The sequence below is a fragment of the Equus quagga genome, chromosome 9 (assembly GCF_021613505.1).
Source record: "Equus quagga isolate Etosha38 chromosome 9, UCLA_HA_Equagga_1.0, whole genome shotgun sequence".
Classification (NCBI taxonomy): domain Eukaryota; kingdom Metazoa; phylum Chordata; class Mammalia; order Perissodactyla; family Equidae; genus Equus; species Equus quagga.
The window spans coordinates 52,942,191-52,961,528 of record NC_060275.1 but is presented as its reverse complement, the minus strand read 5'-3'; positions in this window follow the sequence as shown (position 1 = coordinate 52,961,528).

Below are 19,338 nucleotides of genomic sequence, written 5' to 3'. Positions count from 1 at the left end.
AGGTGCTGCTGCCGATCTCTTCTCTAGACCCCAAACTACCTAAAGTGGCCGGTGAGAGAGTGGGGAAGCAGTGTCGCGGGGGCGGCGCGATGAGATTGTGCCTTCCCCAGACGGCTCTGGGGCATTGAGCGTTAGAGCGTTCAGCGGGGGCGAGAACGTCCCTGGGGTTCAGTTTCCAAGCGCGCTTGTTGACGCCCGAAGGAAACGGGGTCGAAGGGAGCGTGCTCACCGTCGCCCGGAGAGAGCTTCGCTGAATCCGGTCACCACTAGACGGTCCCCCGCGGAATACGATTTCAGCTCTTATACCTTCCAGGAGAGACGCACACACATAGACAGACAACCCACCATACCCCCTTGGTTGGACAAGCCACCCTTCTACCCACCGCCCCTGAAAAGATCAGGTCGTCCTTGTTTTACTACAAAAGGAGGCTGGGCAACTGGGTGGCTTCATAATGTTTCATTGTGGCCAGCACGTTGCCCCACTGTGTTTGTCTTTCCCTTTAGAACCTCCCACACCCCCCACACCCCCCCCCCCCAAGCAGACCCATTGCTTTAAAACATTAAGTGGTGAGTGGAGCTGTGGGAGCGAGGTGCAAAGGAACTTTCCTCAACGAGGGTGAAATGAAAGATGATTACGCGCTTAGTAGCACACGAAGAGCAGTACAATGCGGGCTGGGCAGCGGGTGTAGCTTCCGATTGCCGCTCCCGAGGACTTGCTAAGACGGGGTAACCAGCCCATTGATTCGATCTAGACAGGGAGCTCTTTGCTCTAGTAAAAGACAGTGCCCGGAAATGAATATATTCTAAAATATTTCACAGACTCTCCGTTCCAAAAAGCTGTCTTTTTTGAACATTAGGGGAAAATTTGTACACGACTAGCAAAGAAAAAGACAAAAACTGGCACTTTTTTTTTTCCACTCTAGAGGTTGATGAAATTACAGGGTCCGTGAAAGTTGCTCTGGGGACTTGCTCCTTTTCCCACCAAAGTACCTGCCCTGTCTTGCAGGGCGAGTGAGGGTCCCTGAAGGGAGCCCAGGTTATGGATTCTCAGCCCCGAGCTTACTAACCACTGTTGGGTTAGAGTAAGTCGATCAGTTTCTTTGTGTAATAATTTCTCCACCTGAAAAATAAAGAGAATTTTGGCTCCCATGTTTGAATTGGAAAAAAATCATTAAAAAAATCTAAATAATAGATATGACACCAAAAACTCAGTCAACAAAAGAAAAAATGGATAAACTGGATTTCATCAAAATTAAGAACTTTTGTGCATTAAAACACACTTTGAGAGTGAAAAGGCAACCCATAGAATGAGAGAAAATATTTGAAAAGCACATATCTGATGAGGGATTAATATCCAAAATATATAAAGAACTCCTACAGCTCAACAAAAAAATAAACAACCCAATTCAAAAATGAGCAAAGAACTTAAATGGACGTTTCCTCAAAGAAGATATACAAATGGCCAATAAGCATATGGAAAGATGTTTAATATCATTAATTATTGGGAAAAGGCAAATCAAAACCACAATGAGATATTACTTCACATCCATTAGGATGGGTTTTGTAAAAAATTAAAATTAAAAAAAGAAAACAAGTCGAGGATATGGAGAAATTAGATCTCTTGTGCATTGCTGATAGGAATGTAAAATTGTGCAGCAACTATGGAAAAAAGTATGATGATTTCTCAAAAAATTAAACATAGAATTATCAAATGACCCAGCAATTCCACTTCTGGATAAATACCCCAAAGAATTGAAAGGAGGGACTCAAATAGATATTTGTACGCCTGTGTTCATAGCAGCATCATTCACAATAGCCAAGAGGTGGAAGCACGGAGAGTTCAACGGAAGAATGGATAAACAAAATGTGGTATATACATACAATGGAATATTATTCAGCCTTAAAAAGGAAGGAAATTCTGATGCATGTTACAACATGGTTGAACCTCGAAGGCATTATGCTAAGTCAAATAAGCCAGTCACAAAAGGACAAATACTGTATGATTCTTCTTGTATAAGGAACCCAGAGTAGTCAAATTCATAGAGATAGACAGTAGAATGGTGGTTGTCAGGGCTGGGGAGAGGAGAGAATGGGGATTATTGTTTAATGAGTACAGATTTTCAGCTTTACAAGATGAGGAGTTCTGGAGATGGATGGTGGTGAGGGCTGCAGAACAAGGTGAATGTACTTAACACCACTGGCCTGCATGCTTACTGGTTAGGATGGTAAGTTTTGTGTTATGTGTATTTTACCACAATAGCAACAAAAAAATTCTAACAGAAGAATTATGAGGTTAGAAAAACCCTACAAAATCCTAAACCTATGATGTTGGCTATAATTAGCCAGACTCATAGACCTGCCAATGAGAAAGCAGACTCAGCAACGCTTTAGAGAACAATTTTTTTTTTTTTTTTAAGAGAACAATTCTAAGGAGGGCTTCTGGCAGATCACCTCCTCCCCAAACCTGACCGCCTGCAGCACGGAGAGGATTGAGCCCCGAAGATACATCCCGCAGGTCCCCACCTCTTCTGAGCCCCACTCTGGAGGATCCACGGGCTAGATTCCAAGGTTGGAGAGGACTGAGTCATACCGGTGAAGATGCTTTGAACTCCTCACTGGAAATGGGCTTCAGGTCGTACTCAAGCCTCCCCACCTCCAGAGGCAGCAGCCGCATCCTACATTCACAGTACGTTTATAAACCTGGAGAAGGCATCGTCTCATTTATCCCTCGCTCCAACCCTGTACTGGTATCTCCTTTTTACTAATAAAAAATCCCAATCACCCCTGCCTCCTTCCTTCCCCTCAACCCTACCTCCTTGCCAAGCTCGCCTTCTACCTTCAAAATATATCTCACACTTCTCCACTTCTCTCCATCTCCACAGCATCCCCCGTGTAAAGACCACTGTAGCACATGTGGAATTCTGCAAGAACCGTCCAAGTGGTCCACTGTTCTCCTTCTCCCCTCCTTTCTCCAACATGCAGCTGCTAGAGTGGCGAGGAAGGACAGATGAGAGATGGGAAATGAACAAGCTGAACTCTACAGTTTCCCCAGCTTAGTGCCGTCAGAGAGTTTCTAGGCCATGGTATGAGGAAGGGAAACCCAGGCCGAGCCCCACAGACTCCTTGAGAGGAAGAGAGCTGTGAGTGCAGAGAGGCCAAGGCAGCACGGAGTACTGGAGGAGAGAGAGCGCAATTTGTGCTGCGCCCTGGGATCACTATGATACCTTGATTTCTGATGCTTTGATCTGTGCTTCCTCTCTTGCTGACAGCAACTGTCATGGCCACCACCACCTCCCATTGCCCACTCATTTCTCCTCCCTCCTTGTGCAGCTCCTTTTGCTCCATGTCAGCCAGGCTCTTTAGTGTCTCCCCGCACATCATGTGCTTATTCCCATCTAGAAAGCTTTGTACCTAGCATTCCATCTCTGAAAACATCCTCTTGTGTGGGTAGGTTTATCCATGTCCACTTTAAAAACATAGCTCTCCAATTAGAAATGGACCTCTTCATCCAGCAAGCAAAAGTTACATGATTATTATATACTAGGCACTGTGCTACATGCTACTTAGAATGCAAAATCAGGTCAGACACAGTGCCCCATCCAGGAGTCCAGTGGGTGAGACAAGGCATTCCAGAAAGAACCTATAGGAAAGACAGAAAGGGGGAGATGGTCAGTGTCATGAGAGATAGAGATGAAGTGCCAGAGAAAGAAAAAAGGTGATGACTTCTAACTAAGGCAACACAGCAAATTTCATTTGGACTGGGCCATGAAGGGTGGTTGAAATTCTAATGAACATGGGAATTGCTTGCTCACCTCCTTCCTAGACCAGTGGGTTGAGCAATGGGGTCTGGAGCCGCCTCTGTCAGAATCACTCGGGTATTTTTATAAGGTGCAGATGGTGGGCTTCACCTCAGACCTCTGAATCAGAATCTTTCAGGGAGAGGCTGGGGCTGCTTCCACTTTCTATCACTCCTCAGCTCATTTTTGTGCTCACTGAACTTGGAGAATCATCAACATACAGTATGAGCTTCTTAAGCTTCTTCATCTTTGTAACAACAGCTTCTAGCAATTATTATTCAATGAAAGAGTGAATACGTGGAAAAGAGATTAACAATGGAGAGAAGTGCCAAAAAAATGCAGAGCAGGGAAAGCAAAATGCACTGGATGCCCCAGAGGAGAGCCATCAATGGATGCTACCCTGTGTTCTGTAGATCAAGCCTCTGAGTACGGCAGGAGAGCCAGCTTGTTTTTTGAGGATATTGGCGTCTACAGCTCCATCATCAGAGCGACTTCATATTCTCTTCCACACATGACAAAGAATAAACTTTGCCAGAGTCGCCATTGTGCTGTTAAGCAAGTCTGCTAAAATGTTATGATCCCATAAAGAGACTAACAGTGTTGTAACGGACACCAGGTACTATGTCTCAGTCCTCTGAGATGTGATTATGCTTGAAATCTGTGTGAAAAGTTTTTTTGGATAAAGAAATAGCTTTTAGGTCTTTAAAAGCTTTTGGTTTCTGTCAGTTAGTGTTTCTTTTTCTTTAGTTTTTAAACAAATGGGATTTTTGGAAGAAGGCTTTGATTGAGAGCTGCTTTCCCTGTTTGTCTAAAAAGCCACTATTTTACTCCATTTGATGTGTCATACTTCAGAGTATCAGTCTGAAATTGCTCCTCTAGTCCACTTCAGGGCCACCAATGGTTCTCAGAATGGGTACGGGAGCCTCTTTCTAAGTTTAGTGAAAAGGCAAGAGCCTGGAAAACGGAAATGTGGCCCCTGAGTCATAGCCTGCAGACCTGGGACTGTCGCAGGGTGAGCGTGATATTCTCCTCATGACCTGGGGAGTCTGAGGTAGATGACCAGTGGTCCGGTTCCAACACCAGAATGTCAGGATTGTTTTCCTATGAGGCTTCAGATGTCTTACAACTGGACATTCAGACTATTGGCCTATATAAAAAAGATTTTTAGAGTTTACTTTTGCTCTTAGCGTGTGCCTTTTACAGGGATGTAGATGAGAGGGATTTACTTGGGTTTCATCTCTCCTTTGGTGTTGTCGTGCGTTTGTTCTGGTGGAGATGAGGCATGTGGATGTGAGCAAAGGCACCATCTGGTGATCAGTAGATGGTGACTCCAGGCCCTGTCTGTTGTTAGGTGTGTCTCTGATTAGGGCAGGCTTCTACATCTCTAGGCCTAAATATTCTCACTATAACATAAGAGGTTTTAGACTAGATAATTTCTAAGGTCTTTTTCAGCTCAGAACTCTAACGTGAAACTATTATAAACACTATTTGAGTACAGAGAACTCATGGAAAATGTGAAAGTTGGAAATTCAGGAATAGTTGGATATACATATAAATATCCAAAATATGTGTGGTTCCAACTTTCACAGTGATCAGCTGCAAATATATATTTATATATATTTATTTAAATATATATTTGTCTATATACATTTATAGCTGATCACTATGAAAGTTGTAAATTCAGATAAATGTCTATGTTTATATATCTATATATATATTTATTGTATATGTATATATGTGACTGATCACTTTTTAAAATATTGAACTAGCTCAGAGGTACATTTTGTCCATATATTCACGCTGGTATTCCCAGCGCATAGTAAGCATTCAGTAAATGTTTGCTGAACGAATAAATGAATGAACATTCAAATGTAACTGAAACAGATACAAAAGATAGAGGAGCTGTTTTATCTGTCCATCAGTTCTCTCTCCCCTTTGTGGTAATACAGTAGGCATAGCTCACATTTATTGAGTGCTTTCTATGTTTAGGCCCTCCATTTAGCCCTTGATACACATTACCTTACGTACATATCAGATTCGGAAAATACTTGGGACTTTAAGGAAATCACTTAACTTTGAGTATGGATTTCCTCATCAGAGAAATAAGGACAATAATATCTGTCTTGCAATATTTTGGAAGGGATTAAAGATAATGTTTTAAAATACCTCACACATTCCGTGTCACTTGGAAGAAGTTCAGTAAATTGTAGTAATTTTTCTCATAATTAATTAACTTATCTTCTATTTTGCTTTTAAAGGTAAAACAGAAGACCAAATTAAACAAAGGTAAAATAATTTTGTTCAGTTATTTTATATGAAAGAACAATTTTGCTATGTAGGAAAAAGCCTAGTAAAATTAGTTTAAAGTCTGGATGATGGACTATCTTTAAAGAGACAGTTTTATTTTTAAGTGCAAACAAGTACAAAAATAGTAGGGATCCTAAAAAGAACTACTTTAAGGGATAGATTAAAATGTTTATAATTCACATGTACATTATTACTAAGTATGGTACGCTCAGAATACTTGAACATAATTTGTTCTCTAAAGTAATTTAAACATTAACTTTATGAATATTGTTTATACTATAATTTGATTAATAATGGTGAAAAGGTAAACTTCTGCTAAGCTTTTGTCAAAATGGTTACAAATTCCAAATAAGTATATCAAGGTTGGTGATGTTTCCCAGTACAGTTTTATTCCTATGTGGTATTATCTGTTGATATTATAGTCTTTCAAGATTGACAAAATTTTATTTTACTTCTTACTTATTATAAATAACTAGCTATTTTCATTGGAGTTTTTGACTCCTATAAATAACCTACACTACATTTTTAATTTAAGGTTAAGATCCAATATTTCTTTCTACTTTAGTTACTTATATCTTTCATTGGGACAATACATTATACTCTGAGCTCAACTTTTCTTTACCTTGAATGTACTTTCTTAGCACTAGAAGTATAAATAATTTATTAAATAAGATCTTTTATGTTCATAGCCTTTTTGCTGAATTTGAAAAGTGTTCATTGTTGATTGTTCCCATGCTGTAGTGAATTCTCATATCTCCCATTAAGTTTATCTGCTCTATAGATTTTAAAAGTTGTAGATTTCCAATCACACACAAGTAAAATATTTAGTATTCCGGATAATGGAAGCTAAAGCTCAGAAGAGTTCTGTACTTTTCGAAGCCCAGGACAGTTAAAATAAGGTTCCCTTAAGATTCATTTTGAATGTGTTCACAACAAGCACATCTCAAATTGCATATGATTTTCCCATAATTGCAGTTTAACTGAGTGAAAAACTTGGGACTGAAAAGAAGAATGTGAACTTTATAACTAAACCTACAATGCTGCAAGAATATAGAAATCTGGATAGATGAAAAGTCATTCTCACATTCTATTTAATATCTTCTATGGAGAAAGTATGACTAATGAAATCTTTATAAGTCTTTATAAAATATTAGAATCCTGGATTTTAACGTGCTGTAAAAGAACATGCCACAAGTCAGAACCGGTGTCCTGGTCCAGCACAGACTACTTCTGCTGGGGCCTGACTAGTGTCTCAGTGTCCTTGTGCATGCTCTGGGCAGCCCACTTCCCCGTTTTCCCTGGGACTACTCCTGACTTTCTCAAGGACCCTGCTTGACGCCTACCCTCTTACTCTCCGCAGATGACCTCATCTCCTCCTCTGTAGAAAATCAGAGGTTATCTGGCAGGAATCCCCTTGAGTTCCTGCACTCTCTCCTACTCCCACCCTCTCTACAACTTATCTCTCTCAGCACCTGGTCTCACACTTCCCCTTATTATCACAGGAAAAGGCATCTTATCTGCCATTCAGGACTCCCCTTCCACCTGTGTTCTCAAACTCCACCTCTCCCTACTCTCACACCCCATCCACATCTATTATTGTTGTTTCTCTCTCTCTCTTTCTGTCTCTATCTCTCTCCCTTTCTCTCTCTCTGTGGATTCTTCTTTACTTCCTACACTCCTCTTTTCGTCAGAGCCAAGCTCCTAAAGTCGTCTGCACTTGCACTGTCACTTTCAGGACCTGTTCCCTCTTCAGACATCAGCCATAGGTCTGCTGCCACACGGTGGCGCTGGCCCTGCTATAACAAAGGTCATTCAAGCCATTCAAACTGCCAAATCCAATGGGCACTTTGCGCTCCATCCTTGATTGGTTTAACTTCTCTTCTGTTGACCACTTAACTTCTTGAACTGCTCTCCTCCCTCTGATAGGTGTCGTCACGTCTCTCTGATTCTCCCACTTAACTCCGTTACCCTTACTCTTGGTCTTTATGGCAGCTCCTCCTTCAAAAATAATGCCAAAATAATGCTTCCAAATAATGACATTCCTAAGGATCTTGCCATCAGTTCTGCATCCAAGACATTAATAACTATCTGTTTCTGATAACCTCTGTTTCCTACCTGGACTTTTTTGTGCTCCGGATATAAATATACAATTGCTTATTAGTTATTTTGAAACCTTTCCCTTTCGTGTAGAGTTTCACATTTACTGGCTTGAAGTTCATTGTAGTCGCTTATGATTTTTTTAAGAATCTCACCTCTGTGTTGATATCTCTTCTTGTTCCTGATATTATTTGTATCTTCTATCTGCTGGAGGTTTGCCTATTTCAAAGAAACAGCTTTGGTGTTGCTCATCTATATATTTTTATTTTGTTCCTTTCTCTATTTTATTTCTACTCTTACCTTTCTTATTTTCTTCCTTTTCCTGTCTTTGGTTTTCCTCTGTTGTTTTTCTAGTTTTTTGAATTGAATGCTAACTCGTCTGTAACTTTCTTACTTTTGTTCATTGATGGAGTTAAGGATCATGGTGGATGCTTGTTACTCTTTGGAGCGTCCAGCACCTGAATTCTCCTACTATGTTTGGGTCATTTCCCACCACATGAGTATTGAAGGGAGGCACAGCCTTCTTCCCACTATAGAAGCAGAAAAGCCACATATTTGCTGTCTCCATTTATCAAAGTATAAGATTTTAAATTGCCAATTATTATTGCTCAACAGTTTAGCTTCTGACATGTATTGTTGCTGAAGAAAAGTTCGATATCAATCTAATTGCTATTTCTTTACCTTTGCTCTGTGTTTTCTGACAGCTTTTTAGGATTTTTCTCTTTATCCTTGAGATTCCGTGGTTTCAATTATAATGTATTTAGATATTGAATGATTTTTATTTATCTTGCTTGATATTAGGAATGCACTTTCAATGTCAGAACTCATATCTTTCTTGTCTTCTAGAAAATTCTCAGCCATTTACCTCTTTGAATATTGCTTCCTCACAAATTCCATCAATTCCCTTCTTTTGGAATATCTATTTGATGCATGTGGGAGCCTCTCTATCTGCATATTGTTAAGTGCTTTTTCATATTGTTTATATTTTTGTCTCCCTGTGTTTGATACTGGGTGAATTCCTCACTACTATCTTCAGTTTACTTTGTCCATCTAGAGTTTACCTCTTCTACTGAATTTTACAAATTTTAATGAATACATTGTTCAGTGTCAAGATTTCTAATTTTCTTTTTCATATTTATGTATTTTTGTTTTATTTCTCTCTTGTTTTTGTTTATAATATCACATTCTGTTTTTATCACTGTGATTTTTCCTTCATTTATCTTTTTTGAGCATGTTTAGCTACTTAGTTTAAAGATTTTTAAAAAGATTATCCCATTCATTTAATTTCATCTGGAATGAATTCTTATTCTGAAAGGTGGTCTTGTTTGTTGTCTGTGTAGGTTCTTCACTTCCCTGGAATAGAATTATATGTTCACACTTTTACTCTGGCCTCATGGTAGGTGGAGTATACTTGCCTGCCTCTTTACTTTTGGCTTGTCTATATGACTTGCTTTGGCCATTTTTGAAGTGACTTGAAATATTCCTGTGCTCTTGTGCTTGCCCTCCTGCTCTCTGATGATCTGTCATGAGAGGAACATGAACCAGGTAACTGCTGTCCTTCCAGCCTGGGCTCCCTAATGGGAAATGTGAAGCCAACCTCATGCCCTAGGTAGTGATACCGAGCCTCTTAATCTCAAGTTTCTGTGCTCAAGGCACAATAAGCCAAACACTGAGAGATTGGTGCTTGGAGATGGAGAAAGTTTTATTCAAATTGGCCAAAACGAGAAGGTGGGAGCATGGGTTCACTCAAACCCGTCTTAAGAAGAGCAGAAAGCAGAGGGTTTTATAGAGCTAAGGGTCTTGGCAAGACGAACTTTGGAGAAACAAAGGGGTCACTCCTGATAAGCCCCTGGGCAATCCACAAGGGCTGCTGGGGGCTGGCCACCGCCCCAAACGCATTCTCTTTTTTCTGCAAAACAAGCTCGCATGTCCTCCTGACCTCTGAGTCACCCCTCAAGTTAAACAAGAAAACAGCATATTGAACAAGGTCGAAAGGCAAGCATGTTCTCATTGAATATCTACAGTAACCCTCTGGTACCCAGCTTTAGTAGCATTCAGTCCCAGAAGGATGAGAGACACATGAACCAGACCTGAAACCAACCTAGAGCCTGGAGCCCAGAGGCTGGTTCCTTGAACCTGGAGTCCAACCAAGCCCAGCCAAGCCCAGCCGAGTGGCAGCCTGCCAGCAGCTCCATGTACTTGAGGGCAAATGGGTATGTTTTTAAGCTACTGAGTTTTGTTGTACAGCATTGTTGTGGCAATAGCTGACACCTTATACTTTATTACATTTGTTTTCTTCACCTGTTTTGAGAGTTTTGGTTTGCAGGCATATTTTGAATGGGAGGGTTTCTGTTTATTTTCCTCTATCTTCTCTATGCTAATCATTACCTGTTAGATTTCAGAAGCCTCCATGCAGGCCCCTAGGGCTCCAGAGCCCACCTCCTCGAGAGCAGAGATCATTTTACTTTTCAGTATCTAACATCAAATCCGACATTCAGCATGAGCCCAATGAATGCTGCTTGAATTGTTAGGATGAAACATAGGGGGGTCTTTTTTCCACTAGGTCTTCTGTTTTCTCTTTAGTAAATGACGGAGTTAGACTAGATGAAGTCTAAGAGTTCTTTCAGGCTCTTCATTCTGCTGTTGTTATGCCTCGAATGTATATTTTAACTACAATTCAGATGTAAATTATTATTTATAGGTAATATCAGTAAATCTTTGATGTTTCATGCCTAAAATATGATGGCAGTAAAATTGATGGTTGCTTTAATAAATGTTTCTAGTTTACCCTGGGTTTGGTGGTGGTAGTACTGTTATTTTAGACTAAAAGCAAAATATAAAAGAAGACTGTCAGGTAAAAAGGTGCCATACTCCAAGTTTTATTGGACACGATTACTTCTGATTCTTTAATATAGTATTTATATTTTTATTTAAAGTACTTGATTATCATTCTATTCCAATGGGAATCTTTTATTTGCAGCTGTTTAGATTTTATATTATTGTTTTAAGGATTTAGAAACTTATTTAAGGGGGCCGGCCCAGTGGAGTGAGGGTTAAGCTTGCACTCTCCACTTCAGCAGCCCAGGGTCTGTAGGTTCAGATCCTGGGCGTGGACCTCCACATGCCTCTTCAAGTCACGCTGAGGCAGTGTCCCACGTACAAAATGGAGGAAGATTGGCACAGATGTTAGCTCAGGGACAAATCTTCCTCACCAAAAAAAATTTTTTTAAACCTGTTTAATGGAGATGTTAGCTAATTTGGTACAACTGAACTATTTTGGAAATCAGAAATTTCATTTCAATCTCCACCTGGCTTGGCTGCTCAAAACTTTTCAGGTTCATGTTGGAGATTTCAAGCACCTGTAAATGGCATGAAATCTAAGCAAACTGAAAGTTTTGTTCGGGTCACTCATGGCTCACCAAAATTTGCCATTAGTTCATTTTATTCATTCAACAAACATTCATGCAGTGTCTACTAGGAATCAAGCACCAGGAACACAATATTGACAAGTTAGAGCGGTTTCTGCTCTCAAAGATCTCAGCTTGTTTGTTGGGGGAAAGAAACAATTAAACAGGGAAGAAAAATACCATGTATAAGTGCTGATGAGTTAAGAAGCTTTTGAATGCAGCTAACAGAGCACTCAACTCCAACTGGGTTAACAAGAAAGGAAATTTACAGACGCCTGAGAAGTTCAGAGGGAGGCTGGCTTTATCAAGATTTGATGGAGGCATTTCAAACCATGTGATCAGACCCAGCACTTCTGTCTCTTCATTTCTCAGCATTGCCTCAGTGAAGTCGGCTCTTTTGTTGTCAGAATCCTCTTAAAATCCCAAGACGGCTCCAAGCAACTCCTAAAGCTGCAGGCTACAGCATTCACATATGGTGGGGAAGAATGAGTCTGTGTCCTGGCATTCCCAGCATCCCAGCAAAAGTCTCAAGACTCGTTCTGATTGGACCAACAAAGGGCATGTGCCTACCCTAAACCATCACTATGAACAATGGGAGGGGATCTGTTGACTGGTTTAGCTTACATTATGTATTTCAGCCCTGGGTCCAGGGATGCAAACAGTGTAACCAGGTTGAAATAGAAAGTTGTTGTGCAGGGAACAAAGGATGGCTGCTGGGCAGGCAATCCACTAACCTTCACTACAAGTGCTGTAATAGGAAAAGCAGAGAGTGCTTTGTGAGCAAATAGTACTTTGGGAGGCAGGATAGTGTAGTGGTTAGCAGCGAGGCTCTGAGGTTCCATTGCCTGTGTTTGAATGCCAGTTCTGCCATCTCACTTTCCTGCCCTGTACTCAGCTTTTTCAAGTACAAAATAGAGATTATAATAGTATCTTACCCCCTCAGATTAGTTTGAGGATTAAATGAGATAATGCATGTAAACAGCCTAAGACATGCACGGCACTCTTAGCAGTTATGATTTTTGTATTAAAGTGGGTCTAGAGGCATCAGGGAAGGCCTCCAGGAAGAAATGGCATTGAGATTAACTCCTAGAGGACGAGGAAAAGTCATCTAAGGAAAAAGAAGATGGGTTTTTAAGAGAGAATAAACTGGGTGCCTCAGTTTTGGGCCCTAAATGAAACTTGTACTACCTCAGAAGTGTTTCTCATGTCTCATTTTCTAAGTGAAACATGTAAGGATTTTACCAGAAGTCTAACTTCTGTAGTGACTGGAGAGGACTAGCTTTTGAGTAGAGGAGCAATGCAAAAATAGAGCTCAATGAAAGGAAATTTGGAAATAAAAGTTAGTTTGTGCAAATTGTTTTGCAATTTGGCTTTTTAAAAAGGTATGTGTATATGCAAGAAACTCTTCAGATTTTGAATTACCAAACACCCAGCTATGTTTGGTAGATTTATCGTAAGAGGAGGTTAGAGAAGAAAGTGGGGAGAGGGAGAGTGTCACAGTTAATTGCTCATGGGCCATTGAAGCTGGTGAGGAGTTGGACGCAAAGACACACAAGACCCAACTTGGAGAATCTGGGATTTATTATCATGAGTCAGAGAAGTGCTGAGCAACTACAAAGGGAATCCATAGAAAGGAAATGAGGCATCTTCCAGAGAAAAAGCAAACCCCAACCCATTGATAACGTAGGTCAGTGAGGACAAACTGGCCTTCACCAATCCCGTTCCTTTCCATACTCAGGTCCATCCTAAACTGTGTCTATAGTTACCACCAGCCAGCTACAGAGGGCAGCCAGAATTCATTCAGTAAAAACTGCACTCAGTCGCATCTCTGGGCAAGGCACTTTGTTAAGTATGGAAAATACAAACAAGAGTCAAACACACACCCTTCTAGGCTCTTGCCTCCTGGAAGTAATAAGAATAGCTAGCTAACATTCATTGAGCACATAAGTGAGTAGAAAGTCTGCTGACTGCTTTGTGAGTAGGTTATTCCCATTTTACAGATGAGGAAATTGAGGCTCTGAGAAGTTAAGTAGCTTGCTCAAGGTCCCACAGGTGATCAGGGTCAGAACTAGGACTCACTGATGGCTGGCTGACCTCAAGGGTTTGATTTTAACCTTATCTGTGTTGTCTAAGCAGCAGGTCTCACTTTGGTGTTTGTGGGAAGTGGGTACCACATGTCTGCAGACAGCCATGCTCTGGTCTCTTTGCTGGGCGGGGGATGTGATGAGAACCAGAGAACCTCAGGTGGCTGGTGTGGGCTGCCAAAACGGAGTGATCTCATCAGCTTCCCCCTGTTGTTCTCCAAGGTGGTTGAGATCCATTCGATTCTTTGTGGTGAATACTCTGATCTTCCCTTTCCGGAGAGTGAACTTGAAAATTGGGGTGCACATTAGGAGGACTTTGTTGGTCTTTATATATGCACTGACTTTTTTCTAACAATCAAATTTAAATTCCAATTGCTTTTATCTTTAGCCCTGAACGTAGTTTTAGTTCTATGTAACCTATAAAACTGTAAGCTTGGTAGAGGATAGTCTTAAAAGTTTCACTAATTAAATGTGTATTATTTCAGATTTTAACTCATATCCCAAAAATGAGAATGTTTGAAAGAGTCTGTGTGTATATGCATGTGTGTGTGTAAGAGAGAGACAGACTTTCTCCTTGAGATTTTGTTTGTCTTCTTTTAGATTGGCACCTGAGCTAACATCTGTTGCCAATCTTCTTTTTCTTCTTCCTCTTCCCCTTCCCCTCCCCCCCCAAAGCCCCCCAGTACATAGTTGTGTATTCTAGTTGTGAGTGCCTCTGGTTGTGCAGTGTGGGATGCTGCCTCAGCGTGGCCTGATGAGTGGTGCCATGTCTGCGCCCAAGATCTGAACTGGTGAAACCCTGGGCCGCTAAAGCAGAACACCAGAACTTAACCACTCGGCCACGGGGCTGGCCCCTCATTGAGATGTTTTTAAGTCAGAATTTTTCTGAACATTTTGAGCACAAAAGCAGTCCTTTCTTCCTCTTAGTTTCTTTATTTATATTTTTATAAATTAGCAAAATTTACTGTTGCTAAAAATCACTTGAAACAATTTTCACCCACTTTAACAGTACTTTATAATCTTCTTGATAAGGTGAAATTGCACTGGTTCTTAAGAAAACACGCCAAGCAAAGACTATCTCAAGAATGTGTAAATATTATTAATCTTATTTCCTAACCTCCTTTCAAGAATGGAGATTCATTTAGTTGAAATCTCCTTTGGCAACCATTTATTCAGTTTCCGGATCTTCTGTTATAGTGACTTGATTTTTTTTTTTTTTTTTGATTATTTGCAACACAGAGAGCTGGATCTCAGTTTTGTGTGTTTGCTGAGCACTTATGAATGTAGATTTGGGTTGGTACATTCAAAATGATTAAAGTGCAGCTACTAATATCTTGCTATTTTGTTGGCTATCTTTCAACAAAGTTGCTATTTCAATAAAACTGTTTATTGACCTGATCTTGCCTGCCCATATGGTCAGGAAGCAGATCCCTCACATGTACACGTACCTTTGTTTGGTGTTGGATTGACGGTAGAATATGCATCTGACTACAGCAAGCTGTACCTGCAGGACAGGCTGCTTCTATCACACCGCGGACTCTCAGCTGTGGAAAGCAATAAGTAGTAGACATGGATCAAAAGGTGGTGGCCTATCTAGGAACTGTTCATGGCAAAACTAGATCACAGCATAGTTGCTCAGTGTCACTAGCTCAGAGGTCAGAGCAAAAGCTTTGCAGTCATGCACTCCTGAATTTGAATTCCAGTTATGCCACCGTTCATCATCTGAGTGACATTGGGCAAGTTGCTTAACCTCTCTGAATCTCACGTCTTCACGTGTAAAATCAGGGCAATAATATGTCCCTTAGAGAACTGTTGTGAGGACTAAACGAGATGATATATGTAAAGTGCTTAAAACGTAGTGAGCTCTCAATAAGTGCCAGCTATTATTGATTATCAGTCTTCCAGATGCTTTTAACAGTCCCTCATCTTTTTGGTCAGTTGAACTGCCTGTGTCTAGAATCTTGGCTGATTAAATTATCTTCTCTCCACTGAATGCTTCCGTTCTTGTCTAACAGAGTGTGCTCCCTAATAATTTGCAGTCTCTGATCATTTGTAATTATTGATGGTATTGTCCTCTCCCACAAAGTCCTCCCATCTCAGACTCAGGGGGTGTGAGCCCCGTGACTATCCACACTGACCAGGTCTGTTCTTTGCCACTCACACTTCAGTCTTATTCAGGGTCTACCGCTTCCACCATTCCTGAGGCCCAGAGCAGACCAAGCTGTAAGCTTAGTTTCTACTTTAGGTGAAAATTTTAAGAAGCTTCTCCTTGGGACAGAAGTTTACTTCAAAAGTCAAGGTCTCTGTCTAGAGGCACTGATTTCTGATCAGCTGTTTACCCTTTAAAGGGCTAGCCTTAGTCCTGAGTCTCTGGGCTCCTCTCGCTGGCTATCAGACCACTCATCACAGGCACTACTCTGTGAGGTTGTAGAGGAGATCCTCACTTGGATGGCCTTTGTGATACCTTTCAGCACTGAGAACCTACATCTGCCTTGTTTTATGACCACTGCCTCTCCCTGACAGTCAGCTCTCGTTTGCTTCTGCACCAGTCTGCTTAGAGATGCAAATCAAAGCCCTGGCATTCTCAGGTGAATTCCTTGACCTGAAGTCAACCCCCTCTGCCACTTCATGATGTGACGCTGGTCCTGACCTGCCTGCCACCTTGTTACTCGGATGTTAAGGTTGGAGCAGCCTTGGTGATATAGATCTTCACAGTTGGAGCCACAACATTCCAAGGAGACCAAAACGTGAATCACATTGTGAAAAGTTCCTGAATGCGAGACTGAAAATGCTGATGCCGACTTTTTGGATTGAAAAAAATTCAATGCATCAATTTTAGTTGGATAAAGGAGAGAGATGATGAGTGACAATATTTATTAAATATTGGCTATGGTTCAACAGCATGAAATCTTGGTGATCAGACAAAAGGTGTGTCTAAGCATAACTTCCACTGACGTTGTTATTTTATTCATTGGTCTTAGATCAAGCTAGAGATAGGACCAAGACTGCTAGACAAACCTCACAAGGGAGTAAGTTTACTCAGATGATAGTCATTGTCAGGAGTCGATCATTTATTCAACACACTAACACATTTTCCTTGACTGTCCATTTTGTGACAGACAATGTTTTAGATGCTAAGAGTAGCTAAAAAGCACCAGGGGGGATTCGACAGTCTGGTGTGGAGACAGACAGGTAACGAATCGTCTCAACATAGCGCCTGCAGTAGGGAGATGTGTAGGCAGCAGTGAGGAGTGGAAGAAGGAGGGAGACAGCTTCCCTGGGGGGTCCAGAAGTCCCTGCAGAGGGGATGTTCTATGAGATGTCAGCTCATCTTGTGCTCTGTTCATATGCAGAATCCTTCCCCTTTGCCATCTGGAAGTTCCCAACTTTGGAGAATCATTTAGACTATGAATAATTTTAACATCTCTAAATTTAGGGACATTCAACACAGTATCTTGCATTCGCTGAAAGAAAGCCATTAGTAATTTAAAAAATCTATTTATCTCTAGTGAGATATGCTTACTGAATACAAGATTGAAATCATTTAAACATACCTGAAAGATAGTCAAACTTTAGAACTTTGCCCTAATGACTCTGAAAGGCAAAAACAGGCCTCTGAAAGTCAGTTCCCCTTGAGCAGGATTTTGTTGATTCTGCTTGTTTTTCACCAGACTCCTCAGGGCTTTGAAAGATAGCCCCTGAGAGTCAGAAACCTATAATGTGATCGCATTCCCACTATTTCCCCTAATTCCCACTAATCCCACAAGCATTACTAGGAATTTGAGTACCAACTCTGCAGAGTTTATTACAAAACTAAAAGAACACTGAAAAACACTCAAAACAAATAATGCAGAAAACGAAAACAGTTTCTGAGACTCTCTCTCACTTCCAAAGAACAGCCTTTCTTTTCTTTTCTTTCCTTCCTTCCTTTTTTTCTCTCTCCTCCCTCCTTCCTTTCTTCCTTCCTTCTTTTTTTAATTGAAGTATAATTGACATAAAATATCCTATTAGTTTCAGATGTCCATCATAGTGATTCAGTATTTATCCACATCATGAAATGATCACCACAGGAGTCTAGTTCCCATCTGCCACCATACAAAGTTATTACAATATTATTGACTATATTCCCTATGCTGTACGTTACATCCCATGACATTAATTTTATAACTGGAAGTCTGCACAGTCTGTACCTTTTAATCCCCTTCACCTGTTTCACCTGCCTCCCCACCCTCTGGTGACTACCCGTTTGTTTCCTGTATCTATGAGTCTCTTTCTGTTTTGTTTTGCTTGTTCATTTGTTTTTTTTTTTTAGATTCCACATATATGTGAAATCTTATTTGTCTTTCTCTGTCTGACTTATTTCACTTAGTATAATACCCTCCAGATCCCTCGATGTTGTTGCACATGTCAAGATTCCGTTCTTTTTTGTGGCTGAGTAATATTCCATTGTATGTATGTGTGTGTATATATATATACACACCACATCTTCTTTATCCATTCATTTATCAATGGGCACTTAGGTTGCTTCCATATCTTGGCTATTTTAGATAATGCTGCAATGAACATAGGGGTGCATATATCTCTTCAAATTAGTGTTTTTGTTTTCTTCAGATAAATACCCAGAAGTGGAATTGCTGGATCATATGGCAGTTCTATTTTTAACTTTCTGAGGATCCTCCACACTGTTTTCCACAGCGTGCACCAATTTACATTCCCACCAACAGTGCACAAGGGCTTGCTTGCTTGCTTGCTTGCTTTCTTCCTTCCTTCCTTCCTTCCTACCTTCCTTCCTTCCTTCCTCCCTCCCTCCCTCCCTCCACCTGTCTCTCTCTTTCTTTTTGGTGATCCTTCTTGTTTTTCTTGGTGCAACTTTGATCCTTAAAATGAACCCATTTGCAGTTCTCCGTGGCTCACTCTCGAATCACACGGTCAATCCAAAACTAGGAACACATCACTTACAGGATACATTTTAACCTGACAGCTGCCTTTAATCTACATATTTATTAAAACTATTAAATGTATTCATTGAAACGGTAATTTTTCAAAATGCATATTAAAAGCACCATCAACAAGGCAGCTGGGACTCAGTACATATCGCCAGCTACCATCTCTCACATTTATTTGTCACCCTCCAGGCCTGACCGCTTCCCCCATTTTCCACTCTACTCCCCTCCCCCCACTCCCTTCCCACCGCTTTTAACTAGTTAACTGCTACTTATTCAGACTTCACCTTGTCCTGGAAAGAAAGCCTTAAACCCTCCCAGAACAAGCCAAGTATTCCTCCTTGGGGGTTCCACTTAGCCCTTCCACTGCCTTGTAACCATCTGTTTTTATTTTTAAAAACAAATGCTGCATCGTGTACACTCTTTTATCCTCTGTGCCTAGCACAGAGAAGCTCAAAAAATATTCATGAAGTGAATGAAAGAATTTGGTCACCCTATAAATCAATAAGTAGGACTGTAATGACAGTGAACATCTATGAGGCGTGTGTAATGTATCAGGCACCATGCTTATGAGACTAAATGCTTTATATGTATTTCATTTTATTTAATCTTCACAACAGCCCTGTGAGGTAGATAATAAGACTCTGCTCATTTTATAGATGTAGACACTGAGGCTTGAGGGTTTGGGAGATTGTCCAAAGGT